This window comes from Entelurus aequoreus, linkage group LG10 (genome assembly GCF_033978785.1).
Source record: "Entelurus aequoreus isolate RoL-2023_Sb linkage group LG10, RoL_Eaeq_v1.1, whole genome shotgun sequence".
Lineage (NCBI taxonomy): Eukaryota > Metazoa > Chordata > Actinopteri > Syngnathiformes > Syngnathidae > Entelurus > Entelurus aequoreus.
This window is the reverse complement of record NC_084740.1, coordinates 63,012,828-63,038,741: the sequence shown is the minus strand read 5'-3', so window position 1 is coordinate 63,038,741 and position 25,914 is coordinate 63,012,828. Positions and strand designations below refer to the sequence as shown.

The 25,914-nt window shown below is 39.4% G+C and overlaps 1 protein-coding gene across 1 annotated transcript in view; it reads right to left on the bottom strand.

The window, feature by feature from the left end:
* The window catches only part of LOC133658054 (PDZ domain-containing RING finger protein 4-like), a 119,771-nt gene that overhangs the window by 52,349 nt on the left and 41,508 nt on the right, over positions 1–25,914 (bottom strand). The gene's annotated exons all lie outside the window — the stretch shown is intronic.

Genomic DNA, 25,914 nt, shown 5'->3' with positions numbered 1-25,914 from the left:
AAATAAGTAGCAGAGCATTGTGGTTTAGTGGGTCAAAGAAGTAGCAGAGTGGTGTGGTTTAGTGGGTCAAAGAAGTAGCAGAGCATTGTGGTTTCGTGGGTCAAAGAAGTAGCAGAGCATTGTGGTTTAGTGGGTCAAAGAAGTAGCAAAGCATTGTGGTTTAGTGGGTCAAAGAAGTAGCAGAGCATTGTGGTTTAGTGGGTCAAAGAAGTAGCAGAGCATTGTGGTTTAGTGGGTCAAAGAAGTAGCAGAGCATTGTGGTTTAGTGGGTCAAAGAAGTAGCAGAGCATTGTGGTTTAGTGGGTCAAAGAAGTAGCAGAGCATTGTGGTTTAGTGGGTCAAAGAAGTAGCAGAGCATTGTGCTTTAGTGGGTCAAAGAAGTAGCAGAGCATTGTGGTTTAGTGGGTCAAAGAAGTAGCAGAGCATTGTGGTTTAGTGGATCAAAGAAGTAGCAGAGCATTGTGGTTTAGTGGGTCAAAGAAATAGCAGACCATTGTGGTTTAGTGGGTCAAGAAGTAGCAGAGCATTGTGGTTTAGTGGGTCAAAGAAGTAGCAGAGCATTGTGGTTTCGTGGGTCAAAGAAGTAGCAGAGCATTGTGGTTTAGTGGGTCAAAGAAGTAGCAGAGCATTGTGGTTTAGTGGGTCAAAGAAGTAGCAGAGCATTGTGGTTTAGTGGGTCAAAGAAATAGCAGAGCATTGTGGTTTAGTGGGTCAAGAAGTAGCAGAGCATTGTGGTTTAGTGGGTCAAAGAAGTAGCAGAGCATTGTGGTTTAGTGGGTCAAAGAAGCAGCAGAGCATTGTGGTTTAGTGGGTCAAAGAAGTAGCAGAGCATTGTGGTTTAGTGGGTCAAAGAAGTAGCAGAGCATTGTGGTTTAGTGGGTCAAAGAAGTAGCAGTTCATTGTGGTTTATTGGGTCAAAGAAATAGCAGAGCATTGTGGTTTAGTGGGTCAAAGAAGTAGCAGAGTGGTGTGGTTTAGTGGGTCAAAGAAGTAGCAGAGCATTGTGGTTTAGTGGGTCAAAGAAATAGCAGACCATTGTGGTTTAGTGGGTCAAGAAGTAGCAGAGTGGTGTGGTTTCGTGGGTCAAAGAAGTAGCAGAGTATTGTGGTTTAGTGGGTCAAGAAGTAGCAGAGCATTGTGGTTTAGTGGGTCAAAGAAGTAGCAGAGCATTGTGGTTTAGTGGGTCAAGAAGTAGCAGAGCATTGTGGTTTCGTGATTGCTAGATTCCTTGCAGCCCGGAAGAGTTAGGGCTACAAGGGATTCTGGGTATTTGTTCTGTTGTGTTGATGTTGTGTTACGTGTGGATGTTCTCCCAAAATGTGTTTGTCATTCTTGTTTGGTGTGGGTTCACATTGTGGCGTATATTTGTAACATTGATAACGTTTTTTTTATACGGCTACCCTCAGTGTGACATGTATGACTGTTGACTAAGTATGCATTGCCGCCACATACGTGTGTCTGTTGAAACCGCATATAACATGTGACTGTGCAGGCACATTGTTTGTTTGGAGAAAAAGTGGACGCTAAACCTTGTGTTTTCAATATTGTTGTCCTTAATATTGTTGACGGGTGAAAATTGGGAGGGTTTGCAAGAATGCTTCAGCTCCGCACACAGCGCTGTCAAGCACCATTCATATAAAACTTGCGGGCCGCACTAACATTAAACGTTCATATTAAGGTGGGGGCCGCACAATAACGTCTTGCGGGCCCCATGTTTGAGACCCTGCTCTAAAGGATATCACCACATGGGCTCAGGAGCACTTCAGAAAACCACTGTCAAGTTAAAGCTCTACAATGCAAAGCCAAAGCCATTTTTCAACAACACCCAGAAACGCCGCCGGCTTCTCTGGGCCCGAGATCATCTAAGATGGACTGAGGCAAAGTGGAAAAGTGTTCTGTGGTCTGACGAGTCCACATTTCAAATTGTTTTTGGAAATATTCGGCCTTGTGTCATCCGGACCAAAGGCGAAGCGAACCATCCAGACTGTTATCGAAGCAAAGTTCAAAAGCCAGCATCTGTGATGGTATGGGGGTGTATTAGTGGCCAAGACATGGGTAACTTACACATCTGTGAAGGCACCATTAATGCTGAAAGGTACATACAGCTTTTGGAACAACATATGCTGCCATCTAAGTGCCGTCTTTTTCATGGACGCCCCTGCTTATTTCAGCAAGACAATGCCAAGCCACATTCAGCACGTGTTACAACAGCGTGGCTTCGCACAGAAAGAGTGCGGGTACTTTCCTGGCCCGCCTGCAGTCCAGACCTGTCTCCCATCCAAAATGTGTGGCGCATTATGAAGCCTAAAATACGACAGCGGAGACCCCGGACTGTTGAACGACTGAAGCTCTACATAAAACAAGAATGGGAAAGAATTCCACTTTTAAAGCTTCAACAATTAGTTTCCTCAGTTCCCAAACCTTTACTGGGTGTTGTTAAAAGGAAAGGCCATGTAACACAGTGGTGAACATGCCCTTTCCCAACTACTATGTCTCGTGTTGCAGCCATGAAATTCTAAGTTCATTATTATTTGCAAAAAAAAAATAAAGTTTATGAGTTTGAACATGAAATATGTTGTCTTTGTAGCATATTCAACTGAATATGGCTTGAAAAGGATTTGCAAATCATTGTATTCTGTTTATATTTACATCTAACACCATTTCCCAACTCATATGGAAACAGGGTTTGTATATATATATATATATATATATATATATATATATATATATATATATATATATATATATATATATATATATATATATATATATATATATATATATATATTAGGGTTGTGAATCTTTGGGTGTCCCACAATTTGATTCAATATCGATTCTTGGGGTCACGATTCGATTCAAAATCGATTTTTTTTCAATTCATTACGATTCTCGATTCAAAAAGGATATTTTCCCGATTGAAAAGGATTGTCTATTGATTGAATACATAGATTTCAGCAGGATCTACCCCAGTCTGATGACATGCAAGCAGAGTAAAAAGCTTTTATAATTGTAAAGGACAATGTTTTATCAACTGATTGCAATAATGTACATTTGTTTCAACTATTAAATGAAGCAAAAATATGACTTATTTTATCTTTGTGAAAATATTGGACACAGTGTGTTGTCAAGCTTATGAGATGTGATGCAAGTGTAAGCCACTGTCACACTATTGTTCTTTTTTATAAATGTCTAATGATAATGTCAATGAGGGATTTTTAATCACTGCTATGTTGAAATTGTAACTAATATTGATACTGTTGTTGATAGTATTCATTTTTGTTTCACTACTTTTGTTTTGTTGTGTGTGGTGTTTGTGTCTCCTCTCAATTGTTGTGTGTGGTGTTTGTGTCTCCTCTCAATTGTTGTGTGTGGTGTTTGTGTCTCCTCTCACTTGTTGTGTGTGGTGTTTGTGTCTCCTCTCACTTGTTGTGTGTGGTGTTTGTGTCTCCTCTCAATTGTTGTGTGTGGTGTTTGTGTCTCCTCTCAATTGTTGTGTGTGGTGTTTGTGTCTCCTCTCAATTGTTGTGTGTGGTGTTTGTGTCTCCTCTCAATTGTTGTGTGTGGTGTTTGTGTCTCCTCTCAATTGTTGTGTGTGGTGTTTGTGTCTCCTCTCAATTGTTGTGTGTGGTGTTTGTGTCTCCTCTCAATTGTTGTGTGTGGTGTTTGTGTCTCCTCTCAATTGTTGTGTGTGGTGTTTGTGTCTCCTCTCACTTGTTGTGTGTGGTGTTTGTGTCTCCTCTCAATTGTTGTGTGTGGTGTTTGTGTCTCCTCTCAATTGTTGTGTGTGGTGTTTGTGTCTCCTCTCAATTGTTGTGTGTGGTGTTTGTGTCTCCTCTCAATTGTTGTGTGTGGTGTTTGTGTCTCCTCTCAATTGTTGTGTGTGGTGTTTGTGTCTCCTCTCAATTGTTGTGTGTGGTGTTTGTGTCTCCTCTCAATTGTTGTGTGTGGTGTTTGTGTCTCCTCTCAATTGTTGTGTGTGGTGTTTGTGTCTCCTCTCACTTGTTGTGTGTGGTGTTTGTGTCTCCTCTCAATTGTTGTGTGTGGTGTTTGTGTCTCCTCTCAATTGTTGTGTGTGGTGTTTGTGTCTCCTCTCAATTGTTGTGTGTGGTGTTTGTGTCTCCTCTCAATTGTTGTGTGTGGTGTTTGTGTCTCCTCTCAATTGTTGTGTGTGGTGTTTGTGTCTCCTCTCACTTGTTGTGTGTGGTGTTTGTGTCTCCTCTCACTTGTTGTGTGTGGTGTTTGTGTCTCCTCTCAATTGTTGTGTGTGGTGTTTTGTGTCTCCTCTCAATTGTTGTGTGTGGTGTTTGTGTCTCCTCTCAATTGTTGTGTGTGGTGTTTGTGTCTCCTCTCAATTGTTGTGTGTGGTGTTTGTGTCTCCTCTCAATTGTTGTGTGTGGTGTTTGTGTCTCCTCTCAATTGTTGTGTGTGGTGCTTGTGTCTCCTCTCAATTGTTGTGTGTGGTGTTTGTGTCTCCTCTCAATTGTTGTGTGTGGTGTTTGTGTCTCCTCTCACTTGTTGTGTGTGGTGTTTGTGTCTCCTCTCACTTGTTGTGTGTGGTGTTTGTGTCTCCTCTCAATTGTTGTGTGTGGTGTTTGTGTCTCCTCTCAATTGTTGTGTGTGGTGTTTGTGTCTCCTCTCACTTGTTGTGTGTGGTGTTTGTGTCTCCTCTCAATTGTTGTGTGTGGTGTTTGTGTCTCCTCTCAATTGTTGTGTGTGGTGTTTGTGTCTCCTCTCACTTGTTGTGTGTGGTGTTTGTGTCTCCTCTCAATTGTTGTGTGTGGTGTTTGTGTCTCCTCTCAATTGCTCTGTTTATTGCACTTCTGAGTGTTGCTGGCTCGGCTTTTCTTTTGGAATTGGATTGCATTGTTATGGTATTGTTGTGTATTGTTTTGTTGGATTGATTCATTCAAAAAAAAAATACAAACAAAAAATTAAATAAATAAAATTAAAAAATAGATTTTTTAAAAATGAGAATCGCGATTCGAATTCAAATTTATTTTTTCCCACACCCCTAATATATATATATATGTGGTACAGGGGTTAGTGCATGTGCCCAGAGCATAATACTACCACCATAATTCAGAAGACGGTGATAAAACAGCAACACAGTATCAGTACAGTGTCCATACAGCTAGTGAGTGTGCCACACACTCACTTTTAGCCAACATCTCCTAGCTGTTGTGCTGACAGCAAACAAATGCACCAACATATCTGCCTGCCTTCTCTCCTTCTGGTCTGATGTTTGCTAGATGAAGAAGTTATCCTCTCTTGGGAGGAATCACATTCTCTCCGGCTTTTATAACCACTTTGAGTACCTTCCCCCACGCTCATAAATGGTGGGGCGCTTTAAAGACTCATCTGGTATCTCGTAAGACTGCTGAAAAAAGACAACACTGGCGGTGGCCCTTGGCGAGTAATCCCTGGATTTAGACTTACAGGATGGACCAACAGAAGTCATTAAATATGAATAAACAGTGCCCCTGCTGGTTGCAGTTACACACTGCACTCCTTTGTCACAAAAAATACTATATATAAAAAAAAAAAAAAACCCTCCATGACAGTTTGGGACTTCTGTTGACTTTCACTTTCTTGCAGTTATTTCCCTTGCAGTGCTCTTGTTTTCTTATTTCCACTTCCTGTGTTGTCATTTCCTGCCACTTTATTTCTGTGCCTGGTTGCCAATCTTGTCTTGTTCCTCTGGGCAGAGCAGAATTATTGTTTTGTGGCTGCGTTACCTTGACAGCTACTTTTCTTGTGCACTCCCAAGCTGCACACGTTTTCATAAATGATCATATTACCTGCACGCCTCCACCCGTCTCTGCCTCCTGGGGTCACGTCGCAAGCAACGCAGTCAATTCACTATTCCTAACCCTAATTGCTTTTTTTTTTGCATAAAAACTATTTTTTCCAGATTATAAGCCGCTACATTTTCCCAACGCTTTAACCCCTGCGCCTTATAAAGGACATTTGTCTTCGGTAACAGCCATATGGTTTTGTGCTCAGCAAATAAAACACAGACACTGATAAGGTGTGGTGTTGTTTGTGCTATGGCGCCATCTTTTGGAGGACTTTGCTCATTGCATGTGCTGTGGGTTTAAAATAATTTACTCCCGGTTTCACACCTTGAACCGGAACTGTATCCGGTTTTGTTTACTGTTCCTCAATAATGTTTGTGCCCCAAATGATTCATCTCTCCAAGAAACGTTTGTAGGTTTTACAATATAACTAAAACTGTTTATATTGACTCAAGTGTCCCATGTGTGAATGTTTTCATGCATATTTGGACGCGCTATTGTAATGTAATCAAGCTAGCGCCGTTAGCAGTAGCGATTGATTGATTGATTGATTGATTGAGACTTTTATTAGTAGATTGCACAGTACAGTACATATTCCGTACAATTGACCACTAAATGGTAACACCCCAATACGTTTTTCAACTTGTTTAAGTCGGGGTCCACGTTCATCAATTCATGGTAAATATGCTAACACGTGTACAAGTGTCTGTGTTAGTATTATTAACTTACAATTGCATTCTTTTTGTATTGTTTCACTTTCACAAATTCACCAAAACGTCTCCATTCAGTTATTGAGTCTGTTTAGCTGATTGGAGAGCCATGACCATGACTTCTGTTTTGTTTGATCAGTCATTTTACTGCCTTCTGACAGGCACGGTGTGGAAACAATGAAGTTATGTAAATAAACATTTAATACATATTTTATATCAGTATATACAAACCCTGTTTCCATATGAGTTGGGAAATGGTGTTAGATGTAAATATAAACGGAATACAATGATTTGCAAATCCTTTTCAAGCCATATTCAGTTGAATATGCTACAAAGACAACATATTTCATGTTCAAACTCACAATTTTTTTTTTTTTGTAAATAATAATGAACTTATAATTTCATGGCTGCAAAACGTGCCAAAGTAGTTGGGAAAGGGCATGTTCACCACTGTGTTACATGGCCTTTCCTTTTAACAACACTCAGTAAAGGTTTGGGAAGTGAGGAGACACATTTTTGAAGTGGAATTCTTTCCCATTCTTGCTTGATGTACAGCTTAAGTTGTTCAACAGTCCGGGGGTCTCCCTTCTGCTATTTTAGGTGCCACACATTTTCAATGTCTGGACTACAGGCAGGCCAGTCTAGTACCCGCACTCTTTTACTATGAAGCCACGTTGATGTAACACGTGGCTTGGCATTGTCTTGCTGAAATAAGCAGGGGCGTCCATGGTAACGTTGCTTGGATGGCAACATATGTTGCTCCAAAAGCTGTATGTACCTTTCAGCATTAATGGTGCCTTCACAGATGTGTAAGTTACCCATGTCTTGGCCACTAATACACCCCCATACCATCACACATGCTGGCTTTTACACTTTGCGCCTAGAACAATCCGGATGGTTCTTTTCCTCTTTGGTCCGGAGGACACGACGTCCACAGTTTCCAAAAACAACTTGAAATGTGGACTCGTCAGACCACAGAACACTTTTCCACTTTGTATCAGTCCATCTTAGATGAGCTCAGGCCCAGCGAAGCTGACGGCGTTTCTGGGTGTTGTTGATAAACGGTTTTGGCCTTGCATAGGAGAGTTTTAACTTGCACTTACAGATGTAGCGACCAACTGTAGTTACTGACAGTGGGTTTCTGAAGTGTTCCTGAGCCCATGTGGTGATATCCTTTACACACTGATGTGGCTTGTTGATGCAGTACAGCCTGAGGGATGGAAGGTCACGGGCTTAGCTGCTTACGTGCAGTGATTTGTCCACATTCTCTGAACCCTTTGATGATATTACGGAGCGTAGATGGTGAAATCCCTAAATTCCTTGCAATAGCTGCTTGAAAAAGGTTGTTCTTAAACTGTTCAACAATTTGCTCAGGCATTTGTTGACAAAGTGGTGACCCTCGCCCCATCCTTGTTTGTGAATGACTGAGCATTTCATGGAATCTACTTTTATACCCAATCATGGCACCCACCTGTTCCCAATTAGCCTGTTCACCTGTGGGATGTTCCAAATAAGTGCTTGATGAGCATTCCTCAACTTTATCAGTATTTATTGCCACCTTTCCCAACTTCTTTGTCACGTGTTGCTGCCATCAAATTATAAAGTTAATGATTATTTGCAACAACAAAATATGTTTATGAGTTTGAACATGAAATATGTTGTCTTTGTAGCATATTCAACTGAATATGGCTTGAAAAGGATTTGCAAATCATTGTATTCCGTTTATATTTACATCTAACACCATTTCCCAACTCATATGGAAACGGGGTTTGTATATGCGGCTTGTAGTCCGGTTCAGCTAAAATATGTCAAAATATTTTGTTTTTCTAAAATTTGGCTTAATAGGCAGGAAATGAGGATATCATTCAAATCTGGACAAACTAACTGTCTGTTGTCTTACTGGGACTAATATTTGTTCTCCTGCCGAATACTTTGAGGCTTTTTGTGTCATCCTTTTTATTTCCACTTGACACTCAAATGTGTGATTTGAATAAGAGGATGAGTGCATGAAGTCACATGACACTGAGAGAGAAGGTGCCGCCAGGGGTGCATGAAGTCACATGACACTGAGAGAGAAGGTGCCGCCAGGGGAAAAGCTGACATCTCAACACAGAGCAACATTTCAACCACATAAAACACTTCTGGCTTATTTGCAGCCTCCGAAACCCGCAGAAGATTTGATGAATTCTGCCAATTTTCTTGCCTGAGCAGCAATCTCGGGTGTGGCCTTGCTAGCTTTTACTGTCCAATCCTCAGGAGCCAGGTTATAAAAGACAAGCATTTATGCTCCAGATCACGTTTGTTGGGACTGTAAACAAGTAGCAGGTCTTCCTCAATCAATAGGTGAATGTCTGATATTGAGGCCTGATATCGATCAATATAAAGAAAGTTTTCGTCCCTATTTAGTACACACACACATTTAGTACATCAAGCCCTTTGTTTGTAGCTTTAATGCTAATGCTGTATCTATCACTTACACCAACGTAACATTCAGGAGTACACAAACGTTAGCAACCCCAGCATAGCTACGTTAGCTTCAGTGCTAATGTCAGAAAAATTGTATGTCAATTATCAAAAAACTTTCCGTTCCCTGAGTTCCCAATGAACAGACAAGAGGCTGTCTTTGTTGCACCAAGCAAAGGCTTGGAAAATTCCATTGTGTACGATGGGAGGAGGCGGGATGGGGTTATCTATGGTCATCCAAGACCTGCCCAGGCTGAATACAGGACCAGTCCAAGCCCGAGGCATCTTTTTCTTTTATGTTAATGTGACCGAAAACAATGACTGTTTACATCAGGGGTCACCAACCTTTTTGAAACCAAGGGCTACTTCTTGGGTACAGATTAATGCGAAGGGCTACCAGTTAGATACACACTTAAATAAATTGCCAGAAGTAGCCAATTTGCTCAATTTACCTTTAACTCTGTTATTATTAATAATTAATGATATTTATCTTTGTGGAAACACTGATCATCTTAATGATTTCTCACAATAAATATATATAGAAACAGATACATATCAATATGCAACACTTTATTTATATATTTTCTCTAAGTGCACATTTTTCAAATTGAACATTTTCAAATGATCACTTCTAAGACAGTCTTGTGAAATCCCAATATCCCATTTTAACTAGCTAGCCACTAACATTTTTTAACAAATCATGAATTACTTTGCACCATGTTTGTACAGATAATAACTCATGTAAAATACAAAAGTAAACTCTCAAATTTTTAAATCATGTCACACTTTGAACTGGACACCAAATCTGTTATCTGTTTCTTTGTCAGTTAGTGGGAAGCCTGGCATTGCATGCTGTTAACTAGTGTGTTGTACTCTGGTGTGTAACTTGACACTGCAACTCTGAGTGAGTCTTGCAGATGTGCATCAGTGAGGCGTGTTCTGTGTTTGTTCTTGATGAAGTTCATGTCAGAAAAGGCTGATTCACAAAGATACGATTTTTCCTCATTGTTTGCGGAACCTTCTTGATCTTTTGGACATATTTTCACAGCAATCTGGCCTTAAGCTTAATTATGATGAACGTAAAATGTTAAGGATCGGAAATCTAAAGGGAACGTCCTTTCGAATGGAATGCAAAGTGCCTGTTTTGTGGACAGATGGACCAGTTAACATACTTGGTGTTGTTGTCCCAGAAAATCTGGAAGATCTAGGCTCAGTGAATTATGATAATCGACTAAGAAAGCTGGACAAAATTATGCAATTATGGAAAGGGAAATCCCTAACCTTGTATGGTAAAATGTCTATTGTCAACTCGTTAATTATTCCTCAATTTATTTATTTGTTTTTGTCATTACCAGCTCCATCACAAAACTTTTTTAAGATTTATGAGCGGAGGGTCTTTGATTTTGTCTGGAACGGCAAACCAGAAAAGATTAAAAGAAAGGTTTTGTACAAAGAGTATGAATATGGGGGCCTGAAACTTCTCAACCTTGAAGCTATGTGTCTGCCTTTAAAAGCATCAATTGTTCCAAATATGTATTTAAACATTGAGTGGTACACAAATGTCCTGTTGGACAAAAAACATGTACTGTATCAAAATAAATTGTATCCTTTTTTACAAGTGATCCCCTCCCAGAGAGTCTGCTGGGAAACATGGCGGGGTTCATAAAGGAAACAATCCACTCATAGTGGTGTTTTCAATTTTATGTGCCAGAAAAAAGAGACGATATTTTGCAGCAGTTAATATGGATGAACTCTAATATTGTAATAGATGGAAAGCCTTTCTTTTGGAAAAATATGTTTGAAATAGGAATCATTTTTGTCAATGATATTATCAATGAGAATGGTAAAATTATGAAGTATGATGAATTTAGAGCTATGTATGGTGATGCTTGCTCAAGCTTTTCATTTTATCAACTAACTGGAGTAATTGGGAAAAGATGGAAACAAATAATTAATTATGGAACTACTAAATTATTAGTTTGTAAACCTCTAATAAGAAATTCTAGTTGGCAAAAAGGAACTAAAATAAATAGAAAAATATATAATTTTATTTAATAAAGAAATCTTTGAAGGCTGCCTCATACAACACAAATGGAAAATGGGAGGACTTTTTTGACTGCCCGTTGCCATGGGATGCCATATTCAAACTAATCTATAAAACCACTATCGATGTGCAAAATCGTTATTTTCAAATTAAAATTATTTATAACTTCTTACCCACAGGGAAAATGTTAAAATTATGGAATATGACAGAGTCAGATGATTGCCGATTTTGTTGTCAGGAGCCTGAATCCACCCTGCATTTGTTTTGGTATTGTCATATTGTGTCTTTGTTTTGGGTGGAAGTTGAAAAAATGTGTTTAAGGATTGGTTTGTTTATGAAGCTTAATGTGGTTTCTGTTATTTTAGGAGAGTTCATTGACAATCATGATTTAGTCAATTTAATTATAGTACTCGGAAAAATGTTTATTTTTAAGGCCAAAAACAGATATTTACTTAGTATTACTTTCTTTAAAACATGTATTCAGTATTTTCTAATTTTAGAAAGTTACATGGTTGAAAACGATAATGATGCCAAAAAACATTAAAAAAAAAGATGATAAGTCCTCAAAGGCTTATTTTGAAAGTATAATTATGTTTATAGATTATATGATATCTGTTGTTGTGTTCCCTAATTTGAGTGACCTGGACATAATCTGGACTGTACATAAATGCTTATTTTGAAAATGTAATTTTGTTTATAAATTATATGCAATCTGTTGTGTTCCCTAATTTTTTTCTGTGTACATGAATGAAGGTGTGTGCTGCTGAGTCCGACTTGGACATTATCTGGACTGGGCCTGGTTTAAAAAACCCTTTAAACAAATCTAATTTCATTGACAACCTGGTCTGTTGAAGATAAGGCCCTTTTTTAAAAAATAAAATAAAATAAGATAAATAAATAAAAAACATTTTCTTGGAAAAAAAAGAAAGTAAAACAATATAAAAATAATTACATAAAAAATAGTAATTAATGAAAATGTTAGTGGACCAGCAGCCTATACAATGATGTGTGCTTCAGGGACTGTGTCCCTTGCAGATGTGTTGTCTATATTGTGGGAACCAGAATATTGGTAGCAGAAAGAAATAACCCCTTTTGTGTGAGTGGGTGTGGATGAGTGTGCATGGGGGAGGTTGTTTGGGTTGATGCACTGATTGAAAGTGTATCTTGTGTTTTTTCTATGTAGATATAATTAAAAAAAAAATATATATATATTTTTTTTTAATTTTTTTTTTTACATTTTTTATTTTTTTTTAGAACAGGCCCGCGGGCGACTCATCTGGTCCTTACGGGTGACCCCTGGTTTACATACTCCCCATTCCTTTAGAAACAGATGTTGTTATGTAAACAGGGAAAGTCCAAATACAAAGAGGTGGCGTACAATCTTTCACCAGAGTGTGGGTGACACTGTAAGAGGTTACAGGTTGACACGTTTCTCCTCATTTGAGCAAAATAGAATTCTGCCTCTGTTTGATTCTTTGCTTCTTGTCTTGTTTAATAGATGTCATCAGTGTTTGAACCTGACAGCTAACATTACATTTAACAACAACATCCTGCTAAATGAGCATGTTGGATGAAAAAAGACGTAATGGTTCAACTCACAGTGCTAACATCTTAGCATAGTTCCAGGCTTCATTTCCTCTATTTTTTTTTTAAAGCTGTCCTCAGTGAAGTGGTGGAAATTAATGGTTCAATTATTATTTTGAAATGCAAAAAAACAATTTTAACATCATTAAAACAAATGTAGGTGACAAGGCTGCCCTTTGTCACCCATTCTGTTCTGAACTTTTATGGACAGAATTTCTAGGCGCAGTCAGGGCGTTGAGGGGATCTGGTTTGGTGGCTGCAGGATTAGGTCTCTGCTTTTTGCAGATGATGTGGTCCTGATGGCTTCATCTGGCCAGGATCTTCAGCTCTCACTGGACGGTCGATCTACGTTCCCATCCTCACCTATGGTCATGAGCTTTGGGTTATGACCGAAAGGACAAGATCACGGGTACAAGCGGCCCAAATGAGTTTCCTCCGTCGGGTGGCGGGTCTCTCCCTTAGAGATAGGGTGAGAAGCTCTGTCATCCGGGAGGAGCTCAAAGTATAGCCGCTGTTCCTCCATATGGAGAGGAACCAGATGAGGTGGTTCGGGCATCTGGTCAGGATGCCACCTGAAAGCCACCCTAGGGAGGTGTTTAGGGCACGTCCGACCGGTAAGAGGCCACGGGGAAGACCCAGGACATGTTGGGAAGACTATGTCTCCCGGCTGGCCTGGGAACACCTCGGGATCCCCCGGGAAGAGCTGGACCAAGTGGCTGGGGAGAGGGAAGCCTGAGCTTCCCTGCTTAGGCTGCTGCCCCCGCGACCCGCCCTGGGATAAGCGGAAGAAGATGGATGGATGGATGACACAAATGTATTAACCTCTCCAAACCCACATGGAGCAGGTTTGAAAGCCGTGCCTTCCAAGACCAGCGCCGAGCCAGAGTGGCGGTGAAGGAAATGGCCCGGACATTCATGAGTTGAGACAAGGAGCCTCCTTTTTCCTGCGTGACCTCATGAGAAGCTGCAACTTGAAAAGCAAGCGTTTGAACGCCTCTTCACTGAAAAATGGAGCACACAAGTGAGGGAGATGATGGATGTTCCTGGTGTTTGGAGCTGTAAAAAGGCTTGAGGGATACACATTGCTGCTAGAACATCATTAAAAAGAAACTAGTGCAGAATTCAACACAAACATATTTTCAAATGGAGTTTTTGCTTTGATGTGGAGCAATAATTCCTAAAAGGTTTGTAGATAGCTGGAAATGACTTGGAAAAGAATCATTTCGTTCCTGTGACCTCCACCAAGGTAGTCCTTTTAAGCGTCCAGGTGACTGACATTCAATCCAATCCAATCCATTCATCCATCCATCCATCCATCCATCCATTGTGCATTGTCCCTTTTGGGGTTGCGGGGGTGCTGGAGCGCCACATGGACGGAAGGCGGCGTACACCCTGGACAAGTCACCACTTCATCACAGGGCCAACACAGATAGACAACATTCACACTCTATGGCCAATTTAGTGTTACCAATCAACCTATCCCCAGGTGCATGTCTTTGGAGGTGGGAGGGGCCTATCCCCAGGTGCATGTCTTTGGAGGTGGGAGGGGCCTATCCCCAGGTGCATGTCTTTGGAGGTGGGAGGGGCCTATCCCCAGGTGCATGTCTTTGGAGGTGGGAGGGGCCTATCCCCAGGTGCATGTCTTTGGAGGTGGGAGGAAGCCGGAGTACCCGGAGGGAACCCACGCAGTCACGGGGAGGACATGCAAACGCACTAACCCCTGTACCACCGTGCTGCCCGCTCTGCTCTTTTAATGTCTTTAATGTTCTTTGTGTTCATGGATGTTTCCCTTTTGCACACATGTCTATGTGTGCCATGGCTATGAGGTTTTTTTTTTATTCTTCCTTGGCCTCAGTCTGGACCCCCTCTCCAGGAGCCCAGGCTTAGACTGAATTTTTGTTTTTCTCACCCTCCCACAGCATTTAGCTGTTTCTCACTTTTTTTGTAAGGGGCGCCGGAAGTTGGCAGACCCGTCAGCGATCCTGTTCTGTCTCCCTGTAATGTTTGATCCTGTTCTGTCTCCCTGTAATGTTTGATCCTGTTCTGTTTTCCTGTAATGTTTGATCCTGTTCTGTTTTCCTGTAATGTTTGATCCTGTTCTGTCTCCCTGTAATGTTTGATCCTGTTCTGTCTCCCTGTAATGTTTGTCTGTTCTTGAATGGGATTGTGCTGAAAATCTTAATATTCCCCCGGGGGGATTATTAAAGTATTTCTGATTGTGATTAGCGTCTCCGTGTTGTCTTCACAGTAATTGTCTTCAACAACAAAGCAAATAATCCAACGATGAATGAAAATGAACTCAGTACTTATCCAGAATGGATACGTTGCCATGTCTGATTGTTCATACGAGTTTGTTTTGTTCATCTGTCACTTCCAATCAGGGTGAGTCATCTTTCCAGCATTATGGCCCCGGTCTACGGAACATCTTGCTAAAGGACCTCAGTTCATGTTTGTAAGAGCAGGCTTAAGACCCAACTTTTTCATTTGGCTTTTATCCAGTATTTATTTTATTGAAGTAATTTGTATTTTACTTTTTATCACATTAGTTATGCAACACTGTATTTAGTTATATATTAATTTATTATATAATTACTGCATATTTATTGATTTGTTTAATCGTCACATGTTTTACTTGTATTTTATCCTTTATTTCTACTCATGGTTTGTTGCGTTTTACAGGTTTTATTCCTCTTTCTGGTGGCCATGGTCTGATGACCTCCTGGTGCAGATGTGATAGTGTTTACTCAACTGGCTCCTCTGTACTCAGACATGCATTCATCTGTTCATATAGCTGCGTGCGTGTGTGTGTGTGTGTGTGTGTGTGTGTGTGGTGTGTGTGTTAATGGGTGATCTGGGTCATCGGGGTATTGTTTTTAAGTCTGTAAATCACTTTTGCATTTCTTTTATGAAATGTTTTATAAATAAAGTTTGATGGGATTTGACAAATTAGGAGGAAAAAAGATCCTTGCAAGGCCAAATGTACCCGCTGTGGGAATATTTTGGCTGCCTAATTTGTTGGAAAGTAACAGCGACATTAAAAAGAAGAAAAACCAACAAAATAAAAGATTCTGTTTTTTTTTCCTACTGTAGAAAAAACTGCACTTCCAGATGTTCAATATTAATTAAAGTTAAAACCTTTGGAACATTATGTAAAGTCCATTTTATTCTTACGTTTGTTTACTTATTAAATAATAGTAAAAGTTATTGATCTTCCAATGACAATGGTAGAAAAAAGCTAAGGATACATAAAAGTTGATTGCATTTAAAAATGAATATTTGTATTATTATCATCATTTTACATTAGTGCTTAATTTGGTGTCAAAACGGACAACATTATCATGCAGCAAAATGTGTCATTAGCAAGCCTACTATAACGCAACAGAAAACGCTCAGATTTCCTGCAAATGTGGTTCAATTAAGGTCCACTTAATGACGTCCATTAAAAAAGTTAATTGTGTGTTATTGTTGATTAAACTTTAATTGTTTAAACAAGCGATGTTAATATACACGGTCAACATTTTATCAATAAATACACCTTGAATTAAATGCGTCATTCATGTATATAATGTACTATTACCGGTACATTTAATTATTGATTTTTATTATTCTATGATTCATATATTTTACGTTTTTATTATTTATTCAGTGATTTATTTTTCATTTTATTAATTATGTGTTGATTTATTTAATTATTTGTATTAATTATGTATTGATTTCATTATTTTATCAACCATATAATTCAATAATGAAATCAAATTAATAAAATATTTAAATACAATTGTACCTTACATGAATTAAAGACACATTTAATAAAACATTTATGTATTAAATTTTAATCATACATAATTAATGGCACGTTTAAAAAATCAATTAAAAGATTAAATAATTACATGCAATGGTACCTCACAAATTAAATACCCATTTATTAAAACAATAATGTATTCCATGTTCATTATAATGAATGAATGGAACGTTAATTTGTTGCTTGCACTTGTTTTCCTTCAGCTAAATAAATGGCTGCAGCTCAATAACCCTGACAACACTGCATACAAATATGTTTGGCACTAAATGAAAGTCGGTTGATTTATTTTCCACTGTGGTGACATACTTTGTGCAATCCATCCAAACCCATTTGTTTGTCAGTGATTTCTTTCTTTTGTTACAATTGAATGGGTCTTGGAACTGAGTCAAGGTCAAAGTCAAACGTGTACAGTAAACAATAATAAAACAATCAACATAATCCTTAATTGTTAGTTGACACTGGAGTGTTGTTGCAGGGATGAACAACAATCCTGTTTGCTTTTATCCATCGTGTCTTTTACTATCATGTGATGAGTAAATCGCACCAATTAAATAATAACAAAAATCCCTTTTTCCCCATTTTGTTCATTTTCAATGCAGAACCCACAGTTAAATGTTCCTAAAACCTTCAGTTTGGACCGTCACTGCAGAACTGAATCATCCCTTTCTCTTTCTCACATTAAAGTTTGACTGGTGCAGAACCAACAACCTGGTCCTGAACGTCGCCAAGACCAAGGAGATCATGGTCGACTTCAGGAAGCACCAGTCCAGCCACGCTCCACTCTTCATCAACGGCACAGCAGTGGAGATGGTAAGCAGCACCAAGTTCCTGGGGGTGCAGATAACTGATAATATGACCTGGTCCCTACACACCGGAGCTCTTGTAAAAAGAGCTCAGCAGCGCATGCACTTTTTGCGTGGGATGAAAAGAGCACAGCTCCCTCCCCCCATTCTCAGCACATTCTACAGAGGCACTATAGAGACCTCCCCCCATTCTCAGCACATTCTACAGAGGCACTATAGAGACCTCCCCCCATTCTCAGCACATTCTACAGAGGCACTATAGAGACCTCCCCCCATTCTCAGCACATTCTACAGAGGCACTATAGAGACCTCCCCCCATTCTCAGCACATTCTACAGAGGCACTATAGAGACCTCCCCCCATTCTCAGCACATTCTACAGAGGCACTATAGAAACCTCACCCCATTCTCAGCACATTCTACAGAGGCACTATAGAAACCTCACCCCATTCTCAGCACATTCTACAGAGGCACTATAGAAACCTCCCCCCATTCTCAGCACATTCTACAGAGGCACTATAGAGACCTCCCCCCATTCTCAGCACATTCTACAGAGGCACTATAGAGACCTCCCCCCATTCTCAGCACATTCTACAGAGGCACTATAGAGACCTCCCCCCATTCTCAGCACATTCTACAGAGGCACTATAGAAACCTCCCCCCATTCTCAGCACATTCTACAGAGGCACTATAGAGACCTCCCCCCATTCTCAGCACATTCTACAGAGGCACTATAGAGACCACCCCCCATTCTCAGCACATTCTACAGAGGCACTATAGAGACCTCCCCCCATTCTCAGCACATTCTACAGAGGCACTATAGAGACCACCTGCATCTGACTGGACTGGACCTGCAGTGCCTCAGACTGGAAGTCTCTGCAGAGAGGCGGAAAAGATCATCAGGACTCCTCTTCCTCCTATCCAGGAGATGGCAAAAAGCCACTGCCTGACCAGGGCTCAGAAAATCTGCAGACTCCTCCCACCCCCACCAAGGACTGTTTTCACTGCTGGACTCTAGAAAGAGGTTCCGCGGCCTCCGTAGCAGAACCTCCAGGTTCTGTAACAGCTTCTTCCCTCAGTCCATAAGACTCTTGAACGCATCATAATAATCCCCTCAATTCCCCCCCAAAAATGGATGAAGTGGCTGGAATATAAAGACAATATAACATACATCCATAAACGTGGCTGCATAAGCAAAAGTGCAATATATTTATCTGTACAGTAATCTATTTGTTTATATCTGCACCTTGTTGCTTTTTTATCCTGCACTACAACCAGCTAATGCAACGACATTCCGTTCTTATCCGTACTGTAAAGTTCACATTTGAATGACAATAAAAGGAGGTCTAAGTCTAAGTCAGTGGTTCTTAACCTGGGTTCGATCGAACCCTAGGGGTTCGGTGAGTCGGCCTCGGGGGTTCGGCGGCGCCTCCGTCGCGGAGATCAAGACATGAGGGGCCCGTCGCTGGAACTTGTTAGAATAATTATGTATATACTGTATTATCACACTAACTTTAGTATGCTTAAAGTCTGTTGCTTTAGTTATTTAGCTATTGTGCTCAAGTTAGACTTTTCTATTTGTGCAAGGACAAAAACTTCTTGTCTGAAGGGTGGCCTCAGCCGCAGATGTTATCTTTGTTTTAGCCCGCTAACAGCCAAGGACTTCAAGGACCTCAACGAAGATAAGACGACAACACGCAGACGAAGCGGAGACAAGGAGAAATCACAAGGCCCCCAGCACATTCCGTCACGTATTGTGCGTCCTGGACCTGCATTGCATAATATATGTGACCACTCCTTTTAGAGGCGGCCTTAGTGATGTTGACCGTGGAACTCCTGAATAAATAGAGGGACGCGGGAGCTGAACCTTAGAGCGTAAGGCGAGACTGTGACTAAGTGTGCAGCTCCATGCGTTCTCCTCATGAGCTAAATTGAACTCTGTCTCTGCATGATTCCTTGCTTCTTGTCTGATTAATAGATGTCATCAGTGTTTAAACCTGACACTTTGCGGCGCCTTCTGCCACCTGTGTCGTCCCTTGGTGTTTAAAGAAAGCGGGATTAGTGGAATTAACGTGGACATTTGTGGTCCTTGGCACTTTAAGAGGCGCTCTGCTCTGTTTTCTTCACTCAGCACAAGGACGGCTCCATTGGTCGTCACAATGCTGATATGCACATCTGCACCCGTTTTAGCAGTCAGCACCCATCCCCCCACTGTGATGCTCTCCTCCCACGTTACAACTGCAAGATGGCAACAGAAGATATTTAAGGTTAGAGATGAAGAAACACACCCCCGTGTAACATTAACCTTGCACAAGCCACTTGATATCTGCCACTAGATTTCCCAACGCTGACGTTCCACCACACCTTATTATCCTACATATGCAGTGCAATCTCATTGTCATACATATGCAGTGCAATCTAATTGTCCTACATGTGCAGTGCAATCTTATTGTCCTACACGTGCAATGCAATCTTATTGTCCTACACATGCAGTGCAATCTTATTGTCCTACACATGCAGTGCAATCTTATTTTCCTACACATGCAGTGCAATCTTATTGTCCTACATGTGCAGTGCAATCTTATTGTCCTACACGTGCAATGCAATCTTATTGTCCTACACATGCAGTGCAATCTTATTGTCCTACACATGCAGTGCAATCTTATTTTCCTACACATGCAGTGCAATCTTATTGTCCTACACATGCAGTGCAATCTTATTGTCCTACATATGCAGTGCAATCTTATTGTCCTACACGTGCAATGCAATCTTATTGTCCTACACATGCAGTGCAATCTTATTGTCCTACATACGCAGTGCAATCTTATTGTCCTACATATGCAGTGCAATCTTATTGTCCTACACATGCAGTGCAATCTTATTGTCCTACACATGCAGTGCAATCTTATTGTCCTACACATGCAGTGCAATCTTATTGTCCTACACATGCAGTGCAATCTTATTGTCCTACATATGCAATGCAATCTTATTGTCCTACACATGCAGTGCAATCTTATTTTCCTACACATGCAATGCAATCTTATTGTCCTACACATGCAGTGCAATCTTATTGTCCTACATACGCAGTGCAATCTTATTGTCCTACACATGCAATGCAATCTTATTGTCCTACACATGCAGTGCAATCTTATTGTCCTACATACGCAGTGCAATCTTATTGTCCTACATACGCAGTGCAATCTTATTGTCCTACATATGCAGTGCAATCTTATTGTCCTACACATGCAGTGCAATCTTATTGTCCTACATATGCAGTGCAATCTTATTGTCCTACACATGCAGTGCAATCTGATTGTCCTACACATGCAGTGCAATCTTATTGTCCTACACATGCAGTGCAATCTTATTGTCCTACACATGCAGTGCAATCTTATTGTCCTACACATGCAGTGCAATCTTATTGTCCTACATATGCAGTGCAATCTCATTGTCATACATATGCAGTGCAATCTTATTGTCCTACACATGCAGTGCAATCTTATTGTCCTACATATGCAGTGCAATCTCATTGTCATACAAATGCAGTGCAATCTTATTGTCCTACACATGCAGTGCAATCTTATTGTCCTACACATGCAGTGCAATCTTATTGTCCTACACATGCAGTGCAATCTTATTGTCCTACATATGCAGTGCAATCTTATTGTCCTACACGTGCAATGCAATCTTATTGTCCTACACATGCAGTGCAATCTTATTGTCCTACATATGCGGTGCAATCTTATTGTCCTACACATGCAGTGCAATCTCATTGTCCTACATATGCAGTGCAATCTTATTGTCCTACACGTGCAATGCAATCTTATTGTCCTACACATGCGGTGCAATCTTATTGTCCTACACATGCAGTGCAATCTTATTTTCCTACACGTGCAGTGCAATCTTATTGTCCTACACATGCAGTGCAATCTTATTGTCCTACATACGCAGTGCAATCTTATTGTCCTACACATGCAGTGCAATCTTATTGTCCTACACATGCAGTGCAATCTTATTGTCCTACACATGCAGTGCAATCTTATTGTCCTACACATGCAGTGCAATCTCATTGTCATACATATGCAGTGCAATCTTATTGTCCTACACATGCAGTGCAATCTTATTGTCCTACATATGCAGTGCAATCTCATTGTCATACATATGCAGTGCAATCTTATTGTCCTACACATGCAGTGCAATCTTATTGTCCTACACATGCAGTGCAATGTTATTGTCCTACATACGCAGTGCAATCTTATTGTCCTACACGTGCAATGCAATCTTATTGTCCTACATATGCAGTGCTACATTGGAGCCGGAGCAACACCAGAATGGGACCAAGTGGTAAGGCACCGTGCTCGGGTTCCCTTCCAAATAAAAGAAGCCTGGCAGTGGTGGAGCAGACAGTAGCTGGAGACAGTTAACAGTTCTGCAGAATATATTGCAGGTGAACATGAAGTCGTGTTCAAGTCCTGACCAACACTAATTAGTCCCCAACAGCAACTTGTTACAAAGCCCGCTCACATCTGGCGGCGACGACTTTTCTCGCTCGCTGCTTATTTTTGCACATTAACTTGTCAGCCAGACGCCAACATTTAGCAGCCGCAGTGTGACAGCTCAGTGGGCGCAGGAAAGGGGGGGGGGGGGGGGGGTCCATATGGACACGCTATGATGAGTTTCAGGACGTAATTAAACGTCTCTCGACGGCGCTCGTCATCCTGCGATGGAGAGGCGCTCACAACACACCTGAGGGACTCTCTTGGGCGTCACTCTTTCAAAGATGTCACACCAAACGGTCCTTGTTGCTGACAAACGGAGGAAACGCCCCCTTCCAGGATGCTCGTCAACCAGGGCAGGTTTGAGTTTGAGTTTGAGTTTGAGTTTATTTCGAACATGCAAGCATACAACATTGGTAGCCCAAAATGTTGAAAGAGCCATATTGGACCAAAAATACAAAAACAAATCTGTCTGGAGCCGCAAACAATTAAGCGCCTTATATAAGTGTTATAATGAAGGCAACACATGATGTAAGTGTCTATATTAGCTATATTAGCCTACTATCAAAATGACTTTAAAAGTCTTATATAAGTGTTATAATGAAGGCAACACATGATGTAAGTGTCTATATTAGCTATATTAGCCTACTATCAAAATGACTTTAAAAGTCTTATATAAGTGTTATAATGAAGGCAACACATGATGTAAGTGTCTATATTAGCCTACTATCAAAATGACTTAAAAAGTCTTATATAAGTGTTATAATGAAGACAACACATGATGTAAGTGTCTATATTAGCTATACTAGCCTACTATCAAAATGACTTTAAAAGTCTTAAATAAGTGTTATAATGAAGACAACACATGACGTAAGTGTCTATATTAGCTATATTAGCCTACTATCAAAATGACTTTAAAAGTCTTATATAAGTGTTATAATGAAGGCAACACATGATGTAAGTGTCTATATTAGCCTACTATCAAAATGACTTTAAAAGTCTTATATAAGTGTTATAATGAAGACAACACATGATGTAAGTGTCTATATTAGCTATACTAGCCTACTATCAAAATGACTTTAAAAGTCTTATATAAGTGTTATAATGAAGACAACACATGACGTAAGTGTCTATATTAGCTATATTAGCCTACTATCAAAATGACTTTAAAAGTCTTACATAAGTGTTATAATGAAGACAACACATGATGTAAGTGTCTATATTAGCCTACTATCAAAATGACTTTAAAAGTCTTATATAAGTGTTATAATGAAGACAACACATGATGTAAGTGTCTATATTAGCCTACTATCAAAATGACTATGTGTCGCAGGCTGACACAAATCTTAGTTGACAGAAATGTTCAAATGTAATATTTATTCTACACATTCTTACAACATTGTAAATAATTGGTCAAACAGAGACTTCTCAGAGGACATGACAGTGTTAGAATGTCCAAAGGTATTTACAGTATGTGTGTGTCCAAGTTCAAGGAGGCTGTCTTCTTCTAATGGATTTATTACAATCAAGGTTTGCTGTGGTCTGGAACAACATGGCACACAAACAACTATCAGAAATGCAGCCAATATTACATACAGATAATGTGTCATGAGACATGCAAATATAAATTAAATACACAGAGGACATAAATAAAGGGAATTATCCATCCATCCATTTTCTACCGCTTATTCCCTTAAAGTAAAGGGAATTAAATGAGCTTAAATATACCTTTATTTACATACCGTAATTATTTAACAAATATACCTTTATTTACATACCTTAATTATTTACCAAATATACCTTTATTTACATACCTTAATTATTTACCAAATATACCTTTATTTACATACCTTAATTATTTACCAAATATACCTTTATTTACATACCTTAATTATTTACCAAATATACCTTTATTTACATACCTTAATTATTTACCAAATATACCCTTATTTACATACCTTAATTATTTACCAAATATACCTTTATTTACATACCTTAATTATTGACCAAATACACCTTTATTTAAATACCTTAATTATTTACCAAATATACCTTTATTTACATACCTTAATTATTTACCAAATATACCTTTATTTACATACCTTAATTATTTACCAAATATACCTGTATTTACATACCTTAATTATTTACATGAAGAGTCTGTAGCACGGCAGTAAAACGGCTGAGCAAACAAAACAGAAGTCATTCATGCTATTGATTGATTGGGTTTAAATGTGGGCGTGTTGTAAAAACAAACATTCATGCTATTGATTGATTGGTTTAAATGTGGGCGTGTTGTAAAAACAGACATTCATGCTATTGATTGATTGGTTTAAATGTGGGCGTGTTGTAAAAACAGACATTCATGCTATTGATTGATTGGTTTAAATGTGGGCGTGTTGTAAAAACAGACATTCATGCTATTGATTGATTGGGTTTAAATGTGGGCGTGTTGTAAAAACAAACATTCATGCTATTGATTGATTGGTTTAAATGTGGGCGTGTTGTAAAAACAGACATTCATGCTATTGATTGATTGGGTTTAAATGTGGGCGTGTTGTAAAAACAGACATTCATGCTATTGATTGATTGGTTTAAATGTGGGCGTGTTGTAAAAACAGACATTCATGCTATTGATTGATTGGGTTTAAATGTGGGCGTGTTGTAAAAACAAACATTCATGCTATTGATTGATTGGTTTAAATGTGGGCGTGTTGTAAAAACAAACATTCATGCTATTGATTGATTGGTTTAAATGTGGGCGTGTTGTAAAAACAGACATTCATGCTATTGATTGATTGGTTTAAATGTGGGCGTGTTGTAAAAACAGACATTCATGCTATTGATTGATTGGTTTAAATGTGGGCGTGTTGTAAAAACAAACATTCATGCTATTGATTGATTGGTTTAAATGTGGGCGTGTTGGAAAAACAGACATTCATGCTATTGATTGATTGGTTTAAATGTGGGCGTGTTGGAAAAACAGACATTCATGCTATTGATTGATTGGGTTTAAATGTGGGCGTGTAGTAAAAACAGACATTCATGCTATTGATTGATTGGGTTTAAATGTGGGCGTGTTATAAAAACAGACATTCATGCTATTGATTGATTGGTTTAAATGTGGGCGTGTTGTAAAAACAAACATTCATGCTATTGATTGATTGGTTTAAATGTGGGCGTGTTGTAAAAACAAACATTCATGCTATTGATTGATTGGTTTAAATGTGGGCGTGTTGTAAAAACAGACATTCATGCTATTGATTGATTGGGTTTAAATGTGGGCATGTTGTAAAAACAGACATTCATGCTATTGATTGATTGGGTTTAAATGTGGGCGTGTTGTAAAAACAGACATTCATGCTATTGATTGATTGGTTTAAATGTGGGCGTGTTGTAAAAACAGACATTCATGCTATTGATTGATTGGTTTAAATGTGGGCGTGTTGTAAAAACAGACATTCATGCTATTGATTGATTGGTTTAAATGTGGGCGTGTTGTAAAAACAGACATTCATGCTATTGATTGATTGGTTTAAATGTGGGCGTGTTGGAAAAACAGACATTCATGCTATTGATTGATTGGTTTAAATGTGGGCGTGTTGGAAAAACAGACATTCATGCTATTGATTGATTGGTTTAAATGTGGGCGTGTTGTAAAAACAGACATTCATGCTATTGATTGATTGGTTTAAATGTGGGCGTGTTGTAAAAACAGACATTCATGCTATTGATTGATTGGGTTTAAATGTGGGCGTGTTGTAAAAACAAACATTCATGCTATTGATTGATTGGTTTAAATGTGGGCGTGTTGTAAAAACAGACATTCATGCTATTGATTGATTGGTTTAAATGTGGGCGTGTTGGAAAAACAGACATTCATGCTATTGATTGATTGGTTTAAATGTGGGCGTGTTGGAAAAACAGACATTCATGCTATTGATTGATTGGTTTAAATGTGGGCGTGTTGTAAAAACAGACATTCATGCTATTGATTGATTGGTTTAAATGTGGGCGTGTTGTAAAAACAGACATTCATGCTATTGATTGATTGGGTTTAAATGTGGGCGTGTTGTAAAAACAAACATTCATGCTATTGATTGATTGGTTTAAATGTGGGCGTGTTGTAAAAACAGACATTCATGCTATTGATTGATTGGTTTAAATGTGGGCGTGTTGTAAAAACAGACATTCATGCTATTGATTGATTGGTTTAAAT